The 18,067-nt window shown below is 41.3% G+C and overlaps 1 long non-coding RNA gene across 1 annotated transcript in view; it reads left to right on the top strand.

The window, feature by feature from the left end:
• Positions 1–15,438, top strand: part of LOC103020637 (uncharacterized) — a 46,105-nt gene extending 30,667 nt beyond the window's left edge. The window contains exons 4-5 of the long non-coding RNA XR_009007377.1: positions 5,134–5,216; positions 7,463–15,438. This is a non-coding gene — a long non-coding RNA (uncharacterized LOC103020637). The remainder of the gene's footprint in view (positions 1–5,133; positions 5,217–7,462) is intronic.
• Positions 15,439–18,067: the final 2,629 nt, after the last annotated feature.

Here is an 18,067-nt window from a genome sequence, read left to right as displayed (position 1 = left end):
AATCATGCTTTTGGTGTTATATCTAAAACTTCACTGCTAATCTAAGTTACCTAGATTTTCTCCCGTCGTCCTCTAGACGTTTTACGGTTTTGCATTTTACATTTCAGTCTACGATCTATTTTGAGTTAGTTTTTGTGAAAGGTGTAAAGTCTGTGTCTAGACTTTTTTTTTTTTTTTGCCTATGGACATCCAATTCTGTAGCACCATTTGTTGAAAAAACTATTCTTTTTTCCACTGAATTGTCTTTGCTCCTTTGTCAAAGATCTGTTGGCTACTCTTGAATGTAAATTATACTTCAATAAAATTGACTCAGAAAAGGGAAAAATTACATGCACACAAGACAAAATTACATATTTTTCAAAAATATAAACAGAGGTATGTACTTTAAACACAATAGATTGATTGCCCAGGTATATGGGAGGGTGTGTGGTATGGCTATAAAAAAGAGTGAGTGAATGAATGGATGGAACAAGTGAGGGGTCTTGCACAGATAATTGATGATCATTTTGGTGGATTGATTATTGCCATAAACGGTTCTCTCCTTCCTGGGCACTGGGCAACCCAGCTAGAAACTTACATTTCCCAGCCCCACCTTGCTACTTGGGGTGACCATGTGAATGAGCTCTCACCAGTGGGATGTGAGTAGAGGTGATTGTGCAACTTCCAGTTTCATATTCTTAAAGATATTTGCTCTGTACTCTACCTTCTATTTGGCTGTGGTGCAAAAGACGGAAGTGAGCAGAACTCTCCCACTCCCTCCCTCCCCCACCATATACACACACAGCACACACTGGATTCCTGGGCACATAAAGGAGAGCAGGGGAGTCTTGAAGGAATAAGATAAGCATGAACATTTTGCTAATACAGGTGGGTCCATACCTAATCATTATACTCTAGCATTCTACTAGAAGTCATTTATCACCGCCACTCCAAAATTGAAAATAAGTACCACAGTACGTTTATAACCCACATAAAGTTAAGGTTAAATTTTTGCATTTTGTGTTCTTTTGAACCTTTTTGCATAGTTTTGTTTTGAGTGTGTCTCTTTTTTTTTTTTTTTTAACTTTTTGGGTTTATTTATTTATTTATGGCTGTGTTGGGTCCTCGTTTCTGTGCAAGGGCCTTCTCTAGCTGCGGCAAGCGGGGGCCACTGTTCATCGCGGTGCGCGGGCCTCTCACCATCACGGCCTCTATTGTTGCGGAGCACAGGCTCCAGACGCGCAGGCTCAGTAATTGTGGCTCACGGGCCCAGCCGCTCTGCTGCATGTGGGATCCTCCCAGACCAGGGCTCGAACCCGCGTCCCCTGCATTGGCAGGCAGACTCTCAACCACTGCGCCACCAGGGAAGCCTGAGTGTGTCTCTTATACGAGGCATATGATTGATTTCTTTTTCATCTAAACGGTGTGTCTTTGTCTTCTAATAGGGGGCTTTACCTCATTTACATGTATTGTTTTGATTGTGTATTTTGTTTTTGGTAATCTTGCTTATGATTCATGCTTGTTTATCATTCTATTTATTTATTTCCTGTCGTTTGTTATGCGGACTGTGTTTTGTTTGCTTTTATCTTGCTGTGATTTGGAAGATAGATATACTATTTTTAAATTCCACTAGGGTTTAAGTTTTCAAAAATGTATTATTTTTTATGTCAAAGAGACCCACACATCTTTATTATCAAGCCTATTCAGCAATATATAACCTAACAAAAATATCAGTGTCCCTCTAAGAAATATATTTCTTTGTATCTTAGCATGTCACATCCAAGAGAGATGTTACAGATTCCACATACACCCCCCTCCTTTTTTTGGTTTAGGGGGTAGCATGGTAAGAGTCTTGGACTTGGTACAAAATAATTATGTAATTTATCACACACACTGATACTCAGAAGTCCAGCTTTGATCTTCTTCAGTGACCCCTTTGAATCATAGCTGATCTTGTTATTAGTTTTATTAGAATCTACTGACAATGTAGTGATTTTTCTTTTGTTTCTCAGCCTTTTTTACTCCCAGTGACATACATAATGAATTCACATACAAGGCACATTTTCATGAGCATAACCTATTTTTGAGGAATATCAAATATTTCATAGACAAGTAAAATAAACAGCCCTTCAATTTTTTTTTTGGCATGCTATTTATAAAAGCATTTTATAAACAAATGAGTAGTAAAATCAGCCCTTTAAAGAACTTTTAAAAACTTTGTCATTTTATAAGGAAAAGTGCATAAGTATAACCAACTTAATTTTTTTAATATGCAGCTTTATTCAAATTAAAATGTACCTTTTAATAAATTTTATTTTCCCCACATCTTCACACCATAGATAATATTAGGAAAGGAACAAATATGTGCTGTTGCAGAATAAACATGAGCTCATCTTATTTTACTATTTAAAATTATAACAGAATTCAAATCTATATCGATGTGATTACGATTATGACACATTGCCCTCGCACCATCAGTTTGTGTTTGATTTGGTCATTGCCACGTGGTTCCTAATAGAAAGGATCCTCCTGTCAGGCTCTCTCATGTGCCTTCTAGATGTGGATGTAGCCTTTGTGTTTGATTCATCTTCCCTGCCTCCTTCCCTATTAAGAATTTATCTATGGGTAAAATTAAGAAGAAAATCAAAGTAAGTATAAGAATCATGACTCACAGGCACCAGGATCGTTCATAATCCCCACAACTATTTGTGGTGCCACTGTCAGGGGTAACTGCCACCAACTGAGGCCGAGATAAGTTGTGGGTCCTGCGCAATTTGGGGAGCTCATTGTAGCAGCCATGAGAAGGTGCGTCGTAATTCAAGGGAAGCAGAGTGCGTCATTACACTTAAACACACTCTGAGTTTTCAGTTAACTAATTAATTAGTTTCAAATTAGGAAATATTCCAAGCAATCAGAACAGTATACTCTCCACCTAGCTTAAGAGATAAAACATTAGAGAGACAATGAAAGCTCCTTCTGATTTAAAACAAACCAAACAAAAACCCAAACCAAACCCCTCCACTTTTATGAAGTATCGCATCCATCTACTAATTTATTTTTACGAATAAATAATTTTCAAAATTCAGTTCTTGAACCAGCCCTTGTGATTAGTTTCTTGAGACAACTTTGCCTCTGATGATATCATAACATGGTGTTACAATAATACAACTGCTGGACATTGAATTTCTTGAGCCATCAAATTCATGAATGAAACCGTTTCTTTTGACTTTCTTCACTGTAAGATGTTACTGCAACACTTTTTCGTCGAATATCTAAATGCCAACAATTCAATGTTCAAAAATATAAGACTAAATGAAAAGTAAGTCTCTTGTCCATCCCTGTCCTCCAATCATCATGACTTCTCCCAGGAGAGGTAGCTATGGCTACAGTTTCTTGTGTATCACTCCAGAAATATTCTATGTACTCAACGAATTTTCAAGCTCTATATATCGGTTAGGCAGGATGAAACAGAAAGGCCACTATCCCAGCTTAACCAAGGAGGAGCTTCTGTTTCTCATTAACGAGAAGTCTGCAGGCAGGCAGTCAAGGGTGGGCAGCGTCCTCATGATATCATCAATGTCCTGCTATTTTCCATCTTTCTGCTCCGTCGGCCTTAATGTGCGGTTCTTCCTTTCTTGTTCATTGTCTCATGGTAACAAGTTGATTGTTCCACTTTCACTCTCACATCTCTATTTCACTAATCAAGAAGTAGGAAGAAAGAGGGAAAAGTGTATTAAAAGCAGAAACATTCTCAGAGGTCTTCAGCTGCCTTCCATTTATATCCCATTGGCCACAGTGATGTCACATGGCCACTTGGAGGGAGCCTGGGAAGTGGAATAATTGCATCCTATGTCCATGAATCCTACTTTGTTTTTCTCACTTAACTATGTGATTCAGTATGCTTTGCCTCCTCAGGATACAGATGTTCAATGTCAGTTAGATTCATTTATTTAGTTATTCATTTAACAAATGAGAGTGTGTTGGTCACTTATGTGGCAGAGACTTCTTCCAATATCCATTTCTGCTGTTTGTAGAACCACTAATATTTAGATGGACATGAGACTGCCCAGCATCCTTGTAGTGAGGTGTGGCCATGTGACAAAGTCCTGGCCTATGGGATGAGAGCCCAAATGATGCATCCAATTTCTAGGTCCTGCCTTTGAAGGGGACACGTGTGCCTACCCCTTCCTCTGTTTCCCTTCCTGCTGGCTACATTTTGGCCTTTGTGGTGTTCCATCATGCAGATGAGATTCTGTGTGTAACAGCAGCCAGATTTACATCCTAACTAATACGTCTGTGAACGAGGCAGACATTGGCTCCAACGAGGCTAGGGGCCCACGATACAAAAAATGATAAAATTAACTTCATGCCTTCGAGGACCTCAAAATTTTGTGGGGGAAGACCAATGGATAAACCACTATCTTTGAAGGCATTGGTCAGTGCTGGGGTAGGTCAAGGACTTTGGAGCCCAGCAAATCCAGTTACCTATCTTCCCCTATCTATCTATTTGTGCAGCTCCCTAGCCATTCACCCATTTATTCATTTACCTACTTATCCATAGATCAATTCATTTACCATCCACCCATTCATCCTCCATTCAGTCATCACTCCCTTCCACATAGCTCATGAGGACCCTGCAGGTATTCTTTGTAGAGAGTTATGCAGAACCCATTTTGATGTATTTTTCTCAGATTCAAGTCAATCCGAATGGTACCTTTTACCACAGTTTTAACAGATGCCAGGTATGGAGATCATCATACACTTACAATAGGATGATGAAACTTCATATTCAGATCACATGATAAATGCTTATTTGTGCACATTTTTAGATTTTTGTAGATAATAAAAATTACATATTCACTAGATAGTCTTTTTCAAGCAGTCCCTCCCACTTCCCCTGACCTCTCACTTCCCCTGAGTCAGATGTGACACCACCTCAGATCACAGCCAAGCCTGGGGCAATGTAGGAAGAGAAGAAGGACAAATTTGGTGTTTGCTGTAATCATCTGTGATGCTATAAACTAAGGGCTATCCCTAGCTCTGCATTCCCTATTTTTGAGGTCTAGGGTGAGGTGGCTGACTGCCAAAGGAGACAGCAGGCTTCATTCACCTCTGGGGAATGCAACTCATTCTCTCCCTCTCTTTCTCACTTAGGTCATTTAAACAGATTTTTAAAAATTCCCTTTAACAATAAAGAGGAAACCAAGGATGCAGATTATGGCAAGAACATAGTCAAGGTATGAAATTTTCTGTTTCATTTAGTGTCTGAGAAAACAGAGCTGTTGTTAAGAAATAAGATAGTTCACATATTGACCCCTATTAAGAAATATTAAATGTTACTTGTCAAAGACGCTATAAACTTACTTGGTTAAAAACATTAAATATCAAACTTCAGACAAATCAAACTTCAGCAGTTAAGTCTGATAATAATGGAGTTGAACTGGGGGTGTGGGGAGGAGAACAAGGTCGGGGAAGGAAGGGAGGGAGGGGTGACATTTTTCTTTCTGAAATCAGAAGAGCTCTGGAACCTGTAGAAATTCTACCCTGTTCTTGGTATTGGGGGGATACAAAGATTCAGATCCCTTTTTCCTCTGTTCCTCGGTAGGAAATTTACTGCCTGCTCAGGTACATGAGATACACGACGGTGAAGTCAAATAGCAGAATGGGACAATGCTACAAGCAGTGTCACCAAGGGGATATGATATGCCAAATGTCAAGTAAATAGCAGGAATAAGAAATGTGTGTCCCTCCAAAGGCTGGTAGTCACCAAGGGTTGGAAGGGCCAGGGAAGCTACTTTTCCCTCCTCTTCCTTTCCTTCCTCCCAGTTGCAGGCACTGGTGGATACAGGGAGGAAGAAAACAGAGAGAGGTCTCTACCCTCAAGGAACTTGCATTCTAGCAGGGGAAGACAGACAATAAACAAAATGAATAAAAATAATCGAGTGTATAGGACAGTGACAAGTGCTATGGAAAGAATAAAACAGGGAAAAGGAATCAGGACGGTGGTCAGGGTGTAATTGCAATTTGGTGGTCAGGGAAGGCCCCACAGGGAAGGTGTCTTGAGTAAAAACTGAAGGAGGTGAGGGAGGGAGCCATGCAGGTAACTGGAGGAAGAGCCTTCCAGGCTGAGGGAACAGTTATTCAGTGCCTACTATGTGCCCCGCATGCCAAGACAGCAATATGTGGCTATTTGCGAAGCCATCTTCGACAAACCTTTAACACCTACTACAAAGAATGAGAGTGTTTCTTCCTTTCCCAGGAGATGGTAGGTTGAAGGTACACGGTGGAAGATTGCATAGAAGCAACAGCAACATTTGCATTTTTGAAAGAAGCAACATTTGCATTTTTGAAAGACGCAGTCTCTTAACCCAAATGGGGCGGATGGGAGCCTAGTAATGACTTTCCAGTCAGTGTGATGGAGGAGTTGTAGAGGGAAGGGAACATAATGAAAACGGGACAGGGAGATTTTGCTACCAAGCACTCCTTCGTTCACAACTTAGGGCAGCTGACCTGCCCTCTGCAAAGATTCTGGGTGGAGATGCTTCCACGGGTACTAAGCTGCTGGGTTCCTGGAAGGTGTACACTAGGAGCAGCTCCCCAGAAGGTGTTCGATACTGCTTGAGACTCATTACACTCTCCAGAGTGCCTTAGATTACCAGGCAAAGTTGCCTCTGGCAATGTTTAGAGAAGGAAGGACTGTCCTTCCAGGCTAGCCTCTATAATCAGACTCTGGAGGAGTCTGCCTCCCTATAAAATACTACAAAAGGAGGCTACAGCTAAGGGGTCATTGGGCTCTTGGCTTCACTATGAATGAGTTCCATCTCCTAGCACCAGAGAGACCTCCCGGTGCCTCAATTCTTTCATGCCTAAAATGGGAATAATAATAGTAGTACTTACCTCATAGGGTGTTCTGAGAATCACAGCCCTCAATTGGTGATAGTTATCATTACTTAGAGTTAATTATTATTAGTAGCAATACTTCCTCAGAATTGTTGCATGGATTGCAATATGTCCAAATAAACAGATTTTAAGGGCTCCCTGAAGACTGGCAGTAGGGTTGCAGTATCTGTAGAGGTTAAGAGTGGAGGGTCTCGGCCTGACTGCCTGAGTTTGCATCCAGGATGGCCACTTAGGTGCTGTGTGCCCTTGGACAAGTTACTTAACCTCCCTGAGCTTCTCTTTCCTCATCTTTCAAGTGAAAATAATAATTGTGCACATTTCACTACCTGGTAGGAGGCTGGGCCAGGCTTTCTACAGCCAGAGCATCTGTGCTGTCTAAAGGGCCTGACAGTGAGGGAATATTCTTCTACTAATAGAATACTTATGAATACTGATACTTTAGAATACTAATAGGATAATTACGTTATTATAGTATCAGCACCTACCTCAAAGGGTTATTATGAGGAAAAAGCGCTTGCAGAGGGCTTTACCACAGTGGCAATAACTATGTGCCATTATCATTATTCTTATCCCCATTTTGTAGATGAGGAAATTGAGGCCCAGAGAGGTGAAGCGACAGGACGCCAGGAGCATGCAGCTAGTCGTGGCCGGCCTGGCACTGGAATCCAGGGGTTCCGCCGGGTGCCCCGCAGCTGCCCAGCCCGGGAACTAGACAACTCCTCTCCCTGCCCTCCCCACTCCACCCCGGAAGGCACCCTGGGAACGGAAAGCTGGCTGCCCTCCAAGTCCCAGGAGCCCCGGAGTCCTGGAGCCCTGCCCTCGCTCCACCCTCCCCCATCCCCAGAACAAAGTACACTCGGCCGCGGGAACATTCCAGCCCCCAGAAGTCCAGGCGGGGCGGCGGCCGGGCTCCCGGAGCTGCGCCGGGTGTCTGCGGCCCCGGCCCAGCCCCGCGGTGCCCCTGCCCGGCGCCCTCCCGGCTTCTGCGCCAGCCGAGTGTGCAGACGCAATTGCACCGGAGGAATTCTGCCTTCTCTTCCCTCACCGCCGGGACACAAAACTGAAAAGGCGTGGGACGCGGTGGGCGGAGCTGATGAGGAGCAGGGCGCTGGTCCCCGCGGGCGCCGAGCGGGAGCCGAGTTCTCGGCGGCGCCAGCGCTGGGCAGAGCTGGCTCCTGGGCGCACTGGGCCCCCTTGCCTCACTTTACTTCTTTATAAGAAATTAACGCATGCTTTTGTTAAAAAAAAAAAAGAAAAAGAAAAGGACGAGTAGAACTAGGAGAAAGCTCTCCATTCATCCTACCACTCTGAGACAACTGCGATTAATTTTGGTTGTGTCCTTGCAGACAGTTCTATGCACAAAAACACAAGTCGTATATTGACATGAAAGGGATCGTGCTCTTATAGTTTGTTTTTAAAGTAACAGACTTTAGGTTTGAGAGCAGTTTTAGGTTTACAACAAATTGAGGACAGAGTGCAGGGTCCCTCTATCCCCTTGTTCCCACCCTCACAGTTTTCCACTATTAGTAACATCTTGCGTTGGGGTGGTACTTTTGTTACAATTGATGGACCAACATTGATACACTATTATTAACTAAAGCCCCGTAGCTTAATTAAGGTTCACTCTTTGTGCTGTAAAGTTCAAAGTTTTGATAAATGCATAACGCGTCATGTGTCCACCACTACAGTAGCATACAGAATAGTTTTACTACCCTAAAAATCCCCTGTGCTCTACCAATTCATCCCTCCCCCTGAGACCCCTTGCGGCCACTGATCTTTTTACGGTTTCTCTAGTTTTGAATTTTCCAGAACGCCTTATGGTTGGAGTCACACAGTAAGTAGCCTTTCCAGGCTGGCTTCTTTCACTCAACAATATTCTTTTACGCTTCCTCCATGTCTTTTCGTAGATTAATAGCTCATTTCTTTTTATCGCTGAATAATACTCCATTGTATGACCGTACCACTGTTTGTTTATCCATTCACCTCTGGAAGGACATCTTGGTTGCCTCCAGTTTTTGGCAGTTATAAATAGGCTCCTGTAAATATTCATGTGCAGGTTTATTGTACTGTTTTCTAGCTTGCTTTTCTAAGTTATGTTATGAATGGCTTTTGATATTATAAATATAGATGTCTGTCATCATTTTAATGGCTACATACAATTCTAGCACAGTTTATTTAACCAGCTCCTTTGTTAAACATCTAGATTGTTGTCTCTAGTCTCATAAATCTGTTCTAACTAGTTGGTCTACACCATATCTTGTGGTTAAGGCTTGGCTGACTGAGTCCTGTGTTCAAATCCTAGATACCCCACTTACTGAGTGAACCTGGGCCAAGTTTTTAATTCCCTAGGACTTGGTGAAATCTGTGAAATGGAAATAGTAGTTGTACTTATGGTGAGGATTAAATGAGCTGATACATGCAAAGTATTTAGAATAGTTTAGAACCCGGTACATATAAACTCATAATAAAATTCAGCTCTTATAATTTATTATCTGTTGCGCACCTACCATGTGTCCTGAGCTAGCCATTGTGGAAGTTTTCAAAGACTAAATCATATGTGTGATCTTACCTTCAAGGAACTTTGAATCAGCTCCTGATGGGGGATAATGCAAAGCAGAGCAATACTGATTCCTTATGTTGTTTTCTCTGTGCCAGGTACTGTTCTGGGGCTGGGAGAAAGCAGGGCTGGCATTTGAACAGAGGTCTGGTCTAACTACCACACTACTCTGCCTCTCTGTACCTGTAGTTCCAATACAAAATACGAAGCAAGATGTGTCCTAAGAAAGTGGAGATGAAGAAGTGTGAGAATTCAAGGGACCCAGTGATGACTTCCACCTGGGCATACCAGGGAAGGCTTTATGTTAAAATCCATTCGCTTAACACCAGAAGAGCTTATCTGTACCAGGCACAGCCCCAAGCACAGGATGAATAAAGAGGCAAATAAGGGACTTCCCTTGTGGTCCAGCGGTTAAGACTCCATGCTCCCAGTGCAGGGGGCCCGGGTTTGATCCCTGGTCAGGGAACTAGATCCCTCATGCTACAACTAAAGATCCCTCATGCTGCAGCTAAGACCCGGCACAGCCAAATAAAAAATAAAAAACAGGCAAATAAAACCAGTGGGGAGTTCTGGTGGGAGAGATCAAATGACAGGTTGTGATACAAACCACAAAGGAAATACAGGCTGCCATGTTGGATACAGGAGGGCGTAGTGGAGGCTACGCCTTAAGGTGGTCGGGGAAGGCACCTGGAAGGAGGTGACTTTGAAACACTGAAAACTGTGGGGTGAGGAACCAGCCACATGAGGAGTTGTGTGGGATATTATAGCAGCAAGAACGAGCAAAGGTGTGGAGGTAGAAGGGGGTTTTGGGTGTGGTCTGATTCTGTCAGAAGCCAGCGTGGGAGGAGCTCAGGGAGCAAGGGGAAAATGACTAAAGATGAAGTTGCAGAGTAGAAATGGACCGGTTTCTAAGAGCTTTCCAACTTAAAAGAACTCCTGAGAGTGGCTGGGCAGCCTGGGACAAGAGCACCTACTCTGTGTGTACCTCCATAATGGGCTCCATAATGGGCTGTTCAGGCGGTACTGTGTTCGACCTTTCCAACAACTTACTCTACAGGTGAGGAGACTTAGGCTTGAGTTTTATTCCAGGTGCAACGGGAAGCCATTGAAGGGTTTTAAGCAAGGAAGTAGCATAGCTGAGTTGATATGGCAACAAGATCCAGCTGGCTGCTCTGCGGGACGTGACGTGCAGGTTTGCAAGGAACAGAGGGACGAGTGAAGCGACTCTGCAGTCAGCCAGGTGAGAGAGAGAGAGAGAGAGAGCGAGAGAGAGCGAGAGAGAGAGAGAATGGAGATTTGGCTAGTGTGGACGATGGAGAGCGAGCTGGATCAATTTGAGCCATTTGAGATTGAGAAGAGATGTTGATGAATTGGACTGGTAAGGAGAGGAAGGAAGCTGGTATGTGCTTATTTAATTTATTTATTTAGATTTATTTATTTATGGCTGTGTTGGGTCTTCGTTGCTGTGTGTGGGCTTTCTCTAGTTGTGGCGAGCTGGGGCTACTCTTCGTTGCAGTGCGCGGGCTTCTCATTGCGGTGGCTTCTCTTGTTGCGGAGCACAGGCTCTAGGCACGCGGGCTTCAGTAGTTGTGGCATACTGGCTTAGTTGCTCCGTGGCATGTGGGATCTTCCCGGACCAGGGCTCGAACCCGTATCCCCTGCATTGGCAGGCGGATTCTTAACCACTGTGCCACCAGGGAAGTCCTATGCTCATTTGAAATGATTCAAATAATTCAAGAAAGTATAAAGAAGAAACAATTTAAAATTCTCTGAAATCCACCTTCCCAGAGAGAACTACTGTTAACTTTTATTGGAACACCCTTCTGGACATCTTTCTATATCCAAATAGGATAAATAAATGGGCTCTTTTAGTTGTAAAAACAAGGATCCACTCAAGCTAACTTATGTAACAAGTATTTTGCTGTGAGGACTCAGGGGTATCTCCCAGAATTGCAGCCAGTCAGGCTTCACGAGACCCGGAAAGAGTGCAGAAAGCCAGGAACTCAGGTTATTCTCTTTCCTCTGCTTCTCTCTGCCTGCCTGCTCTGGTCTTCGCAGCGTTTTGGTTGACTAAAAAGCACACACCTGCCATAAGTTCCTTCCCTGACGTTGTATCTCTGCCCCCAAGTCAAGTAGCTAATGAGGATGAGCTGACATCATTCTGCCAGAGATCCCATTTTCTGGAAGAGGGAATGGGATCCAGTGCACTAGTGATGAGATGGTTCATCCTTTATAACATGGAGAGGGGACATAGGTACAGAGGCAGGTAGGCTGTTTGGTGGCAGGAAGATGAGATATTTCCCTAGATTGCTTCTTTTATCTCAAGTAAATGAGTGAGGTTGTCAGCTGAGAAGCTGAGAGTAGAGTGGGGACAGGTATGGGAGGTTTATTAAAAGGTGAGAAGAAATGAAGTAGTTATCTCTCAAAGCGGAGATGTGAATTTATGAGGATTAGTGCGGATGACCCACTTGAGGTTTGTGGTCATGAATTTAAAGAGAGATTAGTGGGTGCAACTGTGTTTCCCTCCAGCCACATCTGGGTGCTCAGGTGTGAGTGTGAGGTGCAGGGAATTAGCTTTTACCATTTTTCAGGACAATAAGATGAGGAAGAGAGGGGCAAGGAATAAAGTGATGGGCTGTGGAATCGAAAGGGATAATGAAGAAAATGAGATGAGCAAAGTGATGGGCAGTGAAAGTGTTGGGGAGTCTCCCTGGGGTTGAAGAATTTGAGTCAGGATACAAGAATAAGCGAGCTGGAAAGATTGGAAGGAATGGCCAAAGAGTGGGATGCTGGAAGCTAATTTTAAATGTAGTGAGTGTTGTTGATGACAGTCAAGGGCATGACCATGGCAGTGGGAGGAGGAGGTTGCATGGAGGACAAGATAGTTGGAGATGAAGGAATCAGGAAGCTGGATTATGAGACTCTCACCTGCCCCCTAGGGATTCTCACCTGGTGGTATTCACACCCCTTGTGTAGTCCCTCACACATTCAATAGAGCTGACCTGTGTAACTAATGACTGTGTATGACTTCCAAGGTTAGGTTGTGAAAGACTTGTGGCTTCTGCTCCCCTCTCTCTTGGGAGAAGCCAGCCACCCATGGTACCCATGTGGTGTGGACCAATCAATGCTAACTTGCCAGGCATGTTTGTGGGCCACCTTGGGAGCCAGGTTTCCTGCCCCAGTTAAGCCTTCCAATGACTGTGGCAGCTCCTGCAGACAGACTGCACATCCTCAGAGACTCTGAGCCAGAATCACTGGTCTAAGGTGCTTCTGAATTCTTGACCCAGAGAAACTGTCTGAGATAATAAATGCTCATTGTTTGAAGTTTTGTGGTAATTTTGTTACACAACAATAGATAAGTAATGTGGAACCCGAAAAGCTAAGATGTTGTATGGGTCTTTGATGGATGTTGGTTGAAGAATGGTTAGGTTTTAATGATGGAGAGAGAGGCTGAGAGCCAGGCCCTAAATCTTCAAGGAGTGAGGCAGAGTAGTCAGGAGGCTGGGAAAGACTTCAATAGGAATAGTGGTGGTATAGTCTAAGGACACAAACTTCAAGGGAAAAGGGGTTTGTAGAAAAAAGGAAGGATAATTAGTCTAGAAAAGGTAAAGAAGAGCAGGGAAGACCCCCACCCTACCTCTGGGCCTGTGTAGGGGAAAAATCAGCTGCTACATGAGAGGGTTGCAAGAAAAGCAATGTCCCCAGGCAGAAGCAGATTTTAGTGCAAGCAGGAAGGGGAAATGAATGTTTGGAGAAGAAGTCCAGGATTTAGGGCGTTTTGCTAAGGGTGAACCATGAGTTCCAGGGTCAGAGTGGAAGAATGGGGGAAGTAGGAAGGGTGGGAAATTGGATTAGACTAAGGGATGTGCATCAGAGTCTGAGCAATGATGGATGACCATCAATAGATTTTGAATTTTATTGCTTTTTCTATTGAAAATCTATCATAGGGTTATATGATTCTTCTTTATCCTGTTCATATGGTAAGTTTTAATCATTAATTTTCAAATTTATACCAACCTTGCATTCTTGGAATAACACAAACTTTCAGGATATATTATCTTTCATATATATTGTTGAATTCATTTTGCTGTTATTTTGTTTAGGGTTTTTTTGCACCTGTGTTCATTAGTGAGATTGACTTATACCTTTCCTTTCATTTATTATCCTTGTTAGATTTTAGTAACAAGGTTATGCTGGCCTCAGAATTCGAGTTTGGGTATGTTTCCTCTTTTCTATTCTCAGAAGTGTATGTGTAATTGTGGTATTTTTCTTTCTTAAATATTTATTAGAATTTGCCAGTGAAGCCATCTGGGACTGGAGTTTTCTTTGTTGGAAGATTTAAATTGTAAATTAAATTTCTTTAATATATATAATATTATTCAGATTTTCTATTCCTTCTTTTGTTGGTTCTTATAAGTTGTAGTTTTCTAAGAACTTTCTCAACTCCCTTGAAATTTTAATTTATTTGAAGACATCAAGTTGTAACTTTATAATGTCTATAGGATCTGTAACAATGCCCTTTTTCATTGCTAATATTGGTAATTCATGCCTTCTTTTTTTTCTTTATGAATTTTCCTAGCGGCTTTTACATTTTACTAATGTTTTCACAGAATGGTCTTTTGACTTTGATCAATCTTTTATTGTAAGTTTGTTTTTGTTGCATTAATTTCTGCTCTTTATGGATTCCTTTATACTTTAAAAAATATAATTCGTTGAAACTTAGAGTTACCATATGACCCAGCACTCCACTTCTAAATGTACCCAAGAGAAATGGAAACATATGTTCACACAAAAATTTGTACACGAATGTTCATAGCAGCATTAGTCATAATTGCCCCCAAATGGAAACAACCCAAATGCCACCAACTGATAAATGGCAAAACAAATGTGGTATATCCATACTGTGTTAGTCTGCTAGGGCTGCCAGACTGGATGGCTTAAACAACAGAAATTTATTGTCCCACAGTTCTGGAAGCTGGAAGTCTAAGATCAAGGTTTGGCAGTTTTGATTTCTCCTGATGCCTCTCTCTTTGTCTTTTATTTTTAAATTGTGGCACACAGGCTTAGTTGCTCCGTGGCATGTGGGATTTTCCCAGACGTGGGCTCGTACCCATGTCCCCTGCATTGGCAGGCGGATTCTCAACCACTGCGCCACCTGGGAAGCCCTCTCTTTGTTTTGTAGATGGATGCTTTCTCCCTGTGTCCTCACAGGGCCTTTTCTCAGTTCATGTGCATCCTTGGAGTTTCTTTCTCTTATAAGGACACCAGTCCTATTGGATTAAGGCGCCACCTTTATGACTTCATTTAACCTTAATTACCTCCTTAAAATCCCTGTGTCCAAATAAGTTACTTTGAAAGTTAGGGTTTCAAAATATGAATTTGGGAGGAACACAATTTAGTCCATAACAATATTATTACATGTTTGTTAATTTTTATTGCTGTATAGAAATTCTTTGTGTGAATATACTATGTTTTATTTATCTATACTACTGTTAATGGGCTTTTTAGTCTCTAATTTGAGGTTATTATGAATAGAGTTTCTATGAACATTCTGTCTTTTGGATGAACATTAAAATCTCTGTTGAATATATACCTAAGAATTGCTGGGTTCATTAAGTATTCTTATTTTCAGCTTTACTAGATATTGCCAACACTTTTCCCATACATTTATTTACGCTCTTACCGGTGCTTACTGAGAGTTGTGTTTGTTCTACATCTTTGTCAACACTTGATATTACCTGGGGTTTTTTTTCCCATTTTTTTTTAGTCAATTCTGAAGGTAGTGTGGAATATCTGATGATTTTAATCTATATTTCTGTCATGACTAATGAAGTTGAATACCTTTTCTGTGTTTATTGGCTGTTGGAATGTAATTTATTGTGAAGTGCTATTTTCTTATTGATTTGTAGGGATTTTAAATATATTCTGGCCATATGAATACGTCCTCTGTTATTGAAAATATCTTCTTGCATACTGTAGTTTGCCATTTTATTCTCTTTCAACTAGCAAATACTTTTACTCTTAATACAGCCCAATTTATCATTTTCCTTATATAGTTAGCCTAGTATTTTGGTCCTATTTGACAAATCTTTGCATACTCAGGGTTGTGAAAATGTTCTCTTATGTCTTCTTCTAAAAGCTCTTTTGTTTTTAAAAGTGCATATTTGGATCTGCAGTCTGTTGGAATTATTTTTCATGTGTAATGTAAGATAGGGACCAAAATTCTTTCTTCCATATGGACATCCAATAGCCCAAGACCATATAGTAAAAGAGTTTCCTTTCCTCAATGTACTGCAGTGTTACTTTTTCTATAAATTATGTGAGTGAATAAGTATGAATTGGATTCTGTTTATTGGTTTATTTGTCTATGTTAGGATTGATATATTTTTATCATTCTATTTCCATCTTCCATTAACTTGAAAATTATATATTTTTAAATTATTCTATTAGTGGTTACCCCAATGATGATACATAAACCTCTGATTTATCAAAGTCTAATATTACTAGGTAGTTTTACCTTCTTCCCAGATAATGTAGGAAATTTAGAACACTTTAACTCCATTTATCATCTTTCCCAACTTATATGTGATTTTTTAAAAATGGATTTTAGTTCCATATGTATTTCAAACCTCACAAGACATTATTATTCCTTTTGGCAATCGGTAGTCAATTAGATTTTTCTATGTATCTGTTTGTTTTGTTGTTCTTCATTTCTTCCTGCATCTCTGTACTTCCGTCTGATACCTTTTCCATCTGCCTGATGAAAACACTTTAATGTTTACTTTGAATCAAATCTGTGATGAATTCTCTTGATTTTTATTTTGCTGAAAATGTTTTTATTTCATCTTCAATCTTGAGGAGTGTTTCTGCTGGGTGTAGTATTTTAGTACTCTGATGGTATTATCACATTGTATTTTAGACTTCATTGTTTTGTTAAGATCTTATATGTCATAATTTTTCCTTCTTTGAAGGAAAGCTGTCTGTTCTCTCTTCTAAGATTTTCTTTGTGCTAGAGTTTATGATTTTTCTAGGTGTGGTTTTCTTTTTTAAATCCTCTTTGGGAGTTGGTAGTAATTCTTGCATCTGTGACTTGATATCTTTAATCAGTTTTGGAAAATTCTCAGCCATTATCTCTTCCAGTATTGTTTCTGCATCATTTCTCTCTCTTTTACATATGGGACTCCATTATTCATATGTTAGGCCTTCTTAATGTATTGCTTGCTTTCACTTCTATATTTTATTTATTTTTGACTCTTCATGCAAGGTGGATATTTCTTCAGTTCTATTTTTTAAGTACATTAATTCTCTCCTCAGGTTTGTCTAATCTGCCATTAATTCCACACATTAAGTTTTTATTTGCCAGTTATGGTATTTTTCATATCTGGAATTTTTATTTTGTCCTTTTTTATGGTTTAGTTCTTTGATGAAGTTTTGAGGGAATGCAAAGAGTTACTTAGTACATTCTCAAGCAGGTAGACTCTTGCCCCAAGACTGGCTTTGGAATCATCTGAGGATCTGTTGGAACGTGGACAGTGCCCTGTGAACAGCTCTCTAATGACCAACAAATAACTTCTTGGTTTATGAATGGAAGTTTCAAGATGAGTAGGCAGCGTCTTGTTTGGAAGCCTGCTACTCTGACTGAAAAGGGTAAAAACAAATTGTCTCAGTGGTCTGAATTGCATGTTGTTTGCCTCCATGTTTGGGCTTTTACTGACTTATGGGCAGTGCTCAATGGCCCAGCCTTATGGTTAGGCAGAAGGACAAAGGAAAACAGGCCTGTGAAAGAGATACCCATATGGGGCACAGCTCTATGGGAGTCATCTTGGGAATTTGCATTAAAATAGGACATACTGATGCCCATCTTATTTGTGCCTGGGTTGTCATTTATAAAGGTGACCGAGTGATGACACTTAGAGATCAATGCCATTGAAAGGAGATTTTTATCACTTACATTTCCTGAGAGGAGGGGGCTTGTTATGCCATACAGGGCCACCAGGAGAAGCACTAGTGTTGGTCAGGAGACAGAAGGGAGCAAAGGGAAGGCATAGGTCACAACTTTTATTGGGGTTTCTGTGGGAAATGCAAGGCAGGACAACATAAATAGCTTAGGACTGGCTAGTTTGAAAAGTTCCAATAAGCTTTGGAGCATGGGGGGCTGTCTCTAGTAGTCTGGTATCTGACCCTGGGATGGTTTAGGGCAGGGGAAATATTGGTTTCGTGTGTGAGAGTGAGATAAAGAGGTGATTCAGGGTATGGACTCTGGATCACAGGTGAGATTTAAATAACTTTGACTGTTAGTTTGGCCCTGTGATTAATGGATGCCAAACAGACAAATATAGAATCTAAGAACACACAGTTTCATGATCAGAAGGTCATTGGAGCTAGCATGTAGATATCCTGGTGTGCTCACTTGAGGTGGCCACCTAGGTCCATGAAATAAGTGGATATGGGAGCTGCAAAAATGCAGATATGGGCTGAATTTAGGTATATTCCTCTTGCATCCTCTGAGGCATGAAATGCCAGTAAGAACTGTTTTATCTACTAAAAAGAGACTGCAGAGACTGCAGATACCTATGTGATGCCGAAAACTTGGCCTCTGTGCACTGGTGCCGAGTCGAATCTTGGAGACAG

The sequence above is a fragment of the Balaenoptera acutorostrata genome, chromosome 3 (genome assembly GCF_949987535.1).
Source record: "Balaenoptera acutorostrata chromosome 3, mBalAcu1.1, whole genome shotgun sequence".
NCBI lineage: Eukaryota > Metazoa > Chordata > Mammalia > Artiodactyla > Balaenopteridae > Balaenoptera > Balaenoptera acutorostrata.
The sequence above is the reverse complement of the archived record's forward strand: the minus strand, read 5'-3'. Positions and strand labels throughout refer to the sequence as shown.